Source organism: Lygodium microphyllum, chromosome 22, assembly GCF_053477565.2.
Source record: "Lygodium microphyllum isolate KBCC chromosome 22, Lygodium_microphyllum_v1.1.10, whole genome shotgun sequence".
Classification (NCBI taxonomy): Eukaryota; Viridiplantae; Streptophyta; class Polypodiopsida; order Schizaeales; family Lygodiaceae; genus Lygodium; species Lygodium microphyllum.
In genome coordinates, this window is record NC_141156.1 from 107,776,515 (window position 1) to 107,783,662 (window position 7,148).

The following is a 7,148-nucleotide window of genomic DNA, read 5'->3' on the forward strand; positions in this document are numbered from 1 at the left end:
ACATGAGAATCATGATTACCACCTACATCAAAAGGAAATCCATCCATGGGATCATAGAATTCTTCACTGGTGGCATGCTCTTCTTCATGAATCTCTTCAACCATTGATATGCATAAACATGTAGTAAATTTCCCTCTTGATCTTCTTCTTCTTCAACTTTCACTTTCTGAGTGATCACCATGTTGATTTTTGAGTTCTTAGCTTTACACTTCAGTGTGTGATCTTGTGACCACTTCTCCCCACATTTGAAGCATAATCCTTTTGCATGCATTTCCCTAAGCTTCTTGTGAGGAAGGAAGTTGTTGTTAGAGCTGTTCTGGGGTAGTTTAGGAGAATTTTCACCTCTTGAAAAAGTACCTCTTGGCTTAACCACATTTTTGAAAGTTTAACCTTGTTTTTATACAAAATTTTCACCCTGTTTAGAGGCATAAATAGTGGGAAATGTTGGCACTTTGTTGTTATAACTCTTTTTACTATTATAACCCCTATTTTCTTATCTAAAAGACTCTCTTGATTGGCTAAAAACTTGCCCAAACGTTGTAGGTTGATTGGAAACATTATTGTCCATACTTCTGTGCTGAAAATTTCCTACATCTCTTGTGTACTTCAAAGAGTATCTTTCAGCCAATTGTATGACCTCATGTAATGTCTATGGTTGTTGAGATGCTACCTCAGATGATAGGGCAGGGTCAAGACAAAAAATGTATTTGTTCATCTTGGCAAAATCTGAAATACCTTCAACATACATGGAAAGATTCAAGTAGGCATTGGAATAGTCTCTAACGGTGTCAAAGGGTTTTCAAAGGTCACGACCACAAAGGACTTTGAATAATTTCAGGATAGAAGGTCAATAGTGGCGGCCTCCACAAAGAATCATATTTATATTTCAACAAAACCTTTGTGTGCTCACTAAATGCCACGTGAATGTGTATATGTGTCTCCATAAGATTTGTGAGTAATTTGGGTTAGAAGACTTATAAGCAAAATGTATGTGTGTTTATGATTTGAAAATTCAAACCAACTCTAATATGCTTCATTTGGAAATCATTTATTTAAAAACCCAAACCAACTCTAATAAAGATATGCTTTAACTTCCAGAATCTTATAAATTAGGATACCTAAGCACAACATTGCTCATAACTTTTGATCCCTAACTCGAATCATTGAGCTTTCTGAAAGAAAGTTGTAGCTTCAAATATAAGTTGTCAAAAGGCATTAGAGCCAAAATGCAAATATCTCAACCCTAGAAAACCTCTCCACAGTTTGCAATTCCACATTTTTGCATGTGGTCTACTACTATAGAAATCAAGCTTCCAAAGCACATATCTTCCATATACTTGCTTGGCAATTAGCTACCAAACTTGGTAGGAATCCTCATTAGGTGTGGAAGTAGAGTTAAGATCATTGAAAAGTAACCAATGAGTAATAATGTATTCTAGTTAGGCCTCTCTTCTCAATCATAAATTTATAATTTCTTCCATAGTAAAAGCACCAATTTTAAAAGCACCTAAATGGGGCGAAGTATTCTATATGTTTTCAGTAGCCACTGATGCGCAGATCGGACGCAGGTAGCTCACATAGTGAATTTCCAAAGGTCCCCAAGAACAAAGTACTCTACTTTTTAGCACAAAAACCAATGTAAAAGCAAGCACGACATGAGACAAGAGACAAATTGGGTTCAATCTCCCCCATGCCTTGTGTGAGCGCTTCACAAAGCATGTATTTAATATATATTTCCAATCTTCATGCTCAAAAATAGCCCAATTACAAAAATATGACAAGCTTTTAGCTTTTGAGTTTGCTTTCTACCAAAAATAAGAAAATAAAGCTAATGGACGGTGCCCATAGAGTCTGGCACGCCCAATCTCAATGTCCAAATAGAAATAACATATCCAGGCGCATAAGCGCATACAAAATAATAATAAATAATCGATGTCTCTATAGACATAACAAAATATAGGCGTGGCGCCTATCAAAATATAGTCCAAAGGTCGAAAACCCGCTAGACTCCAATGCTTTCCTCCGCCACTGCTGCTATCTCTACACATCAACTGAAGCATTCACAATCGTTAGTAAAATAACACAATTAAACCGACAAAAGTGAATACCTAGCAGTCTTCAGCTACATAAATAAATCAACTGGTTAGAAATAAATCCTAACCTTAATTTATTACGAGTGCGCACTCTAAACTCATAAACGTTTATTAATTTAATATGCATTTTGCGGAATCACCCGCTATGGAATCACCCATGTACACACTAAATTAATGAAACGCCCGAAAAGGACAGGCGTCCCCATCAACTTCTCGCACAAAGAATCCTCTTTGCGTATGAGCCCCGGTCATCTAAGTTTACGGAATCCACCGTAAAACCTCACGGAATCCGCCGTGGAATATGCCTCCTGGCATCATACCCCCGGGGTGGGATAGCAATTGACCTCAATTGCTATTAGCTCAATGTGGAGCTAACAGAGTGGGGAAAGCATTTAGGTCTCTAGCGTGCATCCATTGTGCTTCTTCTACAGGATGGTTCTTAAATTTCACGAGATATCTAGAGTACCTTCGGCCAGTTCTAGTGGTCATGTAATCAGTGTCTATGATGGCTTCTGGTTCAAGGATTTCAGTCTCTTCTTCTAGTAAAGGTGGGTTTTCATATACAGGGTGGATAGGTAATTGTCCTCTAAATGGTCTCAATAAACTAATATGAAATGTATTATGAATTTTCCAATGAGATGGCAATTCTAACTTGAATGCATTGTCATTAATCTTATGAATGATTCTAAATGGTCCGTAGAATCTAGGGGCTAATTTGACAACTGGATGTCTATCTACACTTTGCAGTCTACGCTTTTCTATTCTAAGCCAAACATAATCATCAACTTTGAAATTCATGGCTTGTCTTTTCTTGTTGGCTTGTTTGGTATATGATTGTTGGGCTTTAGCAATCATATCCTTTACCTCATCAAAAATAGTATTATGCATAACAGCAATATCATCGGCACTTTGTATTCTATTAGACAAAGATGCAACAGGTGTAGATAATCTATATCTATAAATAACTTCAAAAGGTGCTTTCTTTGTAGATGTGTGAGGTGTATTATTGTAAGCAAACTGTAATAAATGCAAATGAGTATCCCATGTCTGAGGTTTAGAGATAGTGTATGCACGTAAAAGATCTAGAATAGTGCTATTTGTGGCTTCTGTTTGTCCATTTGTTTCTGGATGAAATGCAGATGAGAAATCAATCTTTGTGCCTAGATTTGCAAACAGTGTAATCCAGAAATTATTACAAAATCTAGAATCTCTATCTGAAATAATCACTTTCGGCAATCCATGGTTAGTAAAAACAGTTTTCAAAAATAATTGTGCTGCTTGTGATGCTGTTAAAGTTTTCTTACATGCAATGAAATATGCTTGCTTTCTAAATCTATCTACAATTGTCCAAATCATGTCATGGTTAGATTTAGTATTTGGTAAGCCAGTAATGAAATCCATAGATATATGTTCCCAAGGTTTAGATGGAATAGATAAAGGCATTAATAATCCATACTGTTTACCATGATGTCTTTTTATTCTTTGACAAATCAGACATTCAGAAACAAAATTAGATACATCTGCATCCATATGCGGCCAATAAAAATCTTCAGTTAACATGCGTAATGTAGAGATGATACCTCTATGACCTTGATATGGGGGACAATGAATTTCATTCAAAACAAAAGATCGGAATGGAATAGTAATACACAGTCTCTTTTCAAAAAACATGAATCCATCATTATATGACAATGAATCAACAGGAATGAAATTATTTTGAACTAATTTTTGCCAATCAGAATGAAAAGTAATATCCTGGTGATATGTGTCTTTCATAGCAATCAAAGAATCAAAAGATATGATAGAAATGTTATGAAATGCAGGTCTTCTACTCAATGCATCGGCAACTACATTTTCTTTTCCAGGTTGGTATTGAATGATAGGATGGAAACTTTGAATGAATGAAGCCCATTTGATATGACGGTCAGAAATTTGGGGTTGGCTAAGTAGATGTCTAATGCTTTGCTGGTCAGTCTTTATCATGAATTCTGAACCCATTAAATAATGCTTCCATTGTTTTAATGCTTGGACAACTGCTAAGAGTTCCTTGTCATAAGTGGAATATTTGAGCTCAGAGGGTTTCAGTTTAGAACTAGAATATGCTATTGGATGGTTGTCTTGCATTAGCACGGCTCCTATTCCTGATCCGCTAGCATCAGTCACAACTAAAAAGAATGGTCTATTAAAGTCAGGCAATTGTAGGACAGGGGCATTGGTCAATGCACGTTTAAGTAAATTAAAGGATTTCTACTGGTTTTCAGTCCATTGATAAACAATACCTTTCTTAAGAAGTTTGGTCAGTGGTAAAGCAAGTAATGAGAAATTACGTACAAACTTCCTATAGAAACTAGCAAGACCAAGGAATGAGCGTAATTCATGTACATTTTTAGGAATAGGCCAATGCAATATTGCATCAATTTTCTTAGGATCAACTTTTATTCCTTCTTTTGATACAATATGACCTAGATATTCTATTTCTGTCTTAAAGAATTCACTCTTGTCAGGATTTGCAAACAATTGATTTTCTTTCAGTAATTGAAAAACTAATGATAAATGCTCATAATGCTCTTTTTCACTTTGACTGAACACTAAAATATCATCAAAGAAAACAATCACACAATATTGATATTTTAGAAAAATACGGTTCATCATTCTACTGAAAGTAGCAGGTGCATTAGTTAATCCGAATGGCATAACTAAGAATTCGTAATGGCCAAACTGTGTCCTGAATGCAGTCTTAAATATGTCGGATCTATCTAACCTCACCTGATGATATCCAGATTTAAGGTCAATTTTACTAAATATAGAAGATCCTTGCAGTTTGTCCATAAGGTCGTCAACTCTAGGTATAGGATACCTATTCTTTACAGTGATCTTGTTTAATGCTCGGTAGTCAATACACATCCGATAAGTATTATTCTTTTTCTTGACTAGGAGCACAGGTGCACCGAATGGGGAACTGCTAGGTCGAATTAAACCTCTATTTAGTAATTCTTCTACTTGACTCTGGATTTCTTTTTGCTCTATTTGATTGTGCCTATATGGGGCTTTGCAAGGTGGTTGTGTGCCATGTATTAGGTCAATCTTATGGTCTTCTGGACGGGATGGAGGTAAACCGGGTGGTAGGTCTTCTACAAAACAGTCCTTAAAATATGCAAGAAATTTCTTGTGCCTAGGGTGCATATGAGTTTCTTTTGCGTGTAATTCATTCACCCAAATGAGATATGATTTAGTGTTCTTGCGTAGTGCACGTTTTGCTTGAGTATGCGAAAGCAGTGGAAACATATGAGATGCATGCATACCAAACAATGTAATAGATTTTCCTTGAAAATTAATATTCATTGTGTGTGTGGAATAATCTATATTGGGATTATGCTGGTGTCTCCATGGCATTCCTAGAATAATGTCGCTAGATTGTAATGGGACAACTAAGAAATTTCTTCTTTCAATATATGGACCAATTTGAATTTCTAAATTTTGAACTTCTTGTGTGCCATTGTACCTAGTGCCTAAAAATGCAGCTTTTATGCGATAGTGCATAGGTACTGTATGCAATTTCAATTCCTTTACCAATTTTGCTGAAATAAAATCATGCGTACTACCGTCATCATGCAATATAATTCTTTCTTTTCCATGCACCATACATTTCATAGTCAACAGTGAATATGAGGTAGGCATACCTGGTAAAGTGTCGGAAGTAGTAGTAGGATCATCTTCTTCTTCAGTGAAATCCGGCATATCCTCATGCTCGTCTTCGTCCATAGCTCCAAGGTAGTTGATATGTGCTGATGGCTTCTTTGAATGACAATTTGCTGCGAGATGCCCTGGCTGGTGACACTTGTAGCATACGATGGGCTTGGCTTTGGTCACATTATTTGCAATGGCTGGGAGTCTGGGTATATTTGGATTTTCTTGTTGGATAGGCTTAGGGTTTGGATTGACAGTGGATGGTAATGCAGGTGGTTTAGGCCAATTCTTGTGGAAAGATGGTGATGAAAAACGACCTGGATTAAACCTTCTGAAATTGGAATTGAATTGTTTAGATCCATAATTACCGTTTGCTTGGAATGGCTGTGGTCGTCGATCTCTTCCACGTAACTTATCTTCAGTGTCGTGAGCTAAGGAGATGGCATCTTCAAGGGTAGCAGGCTTGAACATATTCACCTCAGCGTAGTAATGTCCAAGAAGTCCAGACATATACTTCCGCTTATGTGTCGTCTCTGGTACGTCTTCAAGCATGCGTAGCTGTAGGAGTGCATTCCAAAAACGCTCTGTATACTGTGGAATGGGCTCACGATCGCGTTGTTGAAGTAAATCCCATTGCTTGATAGCCTTCTCATGAAATTGCGGTGGAAGGAAATTTTGCATGAACTTCTTCTTGAAATCTTCCCATGTAGCAGGACATTCTATGCTCTTGCGGACTACAGTCCACCAAAGTGTTGCTCTATCTATCAGATGATTAGTAACACACTTGATTTTATCTTTCTCAGGATAAGTTTCCTCATGAAAATAGTCATCAAACTGGCTAATGAATGATAAAACAGTCTTTCCGTCTCTTATGCCATTGAAAGTGCGAAACTTGAAACTTCGTTTACTTATCTTGGATTCCTTGCGAATGGTTTGTGCTTCAAGAGTGGCGTCGATGGTACGGCGAATCAGATCTTCAGCTTGAGGTTCTTCTTTATCAGTGGACGCTCCTTGTAGCTTTGTCAATTGCGCTTGCAAGGCTTGCCTAGCTCTTCGCTCTTCGTCCAATTGTAACATGATAAGATCCAGCTTTTGTTCCATGGTAGGCTTAGGTAGGTCGTCTTCAGCCATAGGATCATCCATATGTGGGGTAGTCATCCTGTAAAACTCAACAAACCTTACTCACTCAAAATCAGTTAGCGGGATGAGCGTAGCTCAAATTTGGGGTTACAAGGCTATGTATTTTTGGGTATTTTCTTCTTCAATTTTCAGAAATTCTGAAATATTTCTGTCTCTGTTTGCTGAAAGTACTTCAACGAACTTGTAGATAGGTAAAACAGCTTGCTGCGAACAACTTTCCAGTTCTGA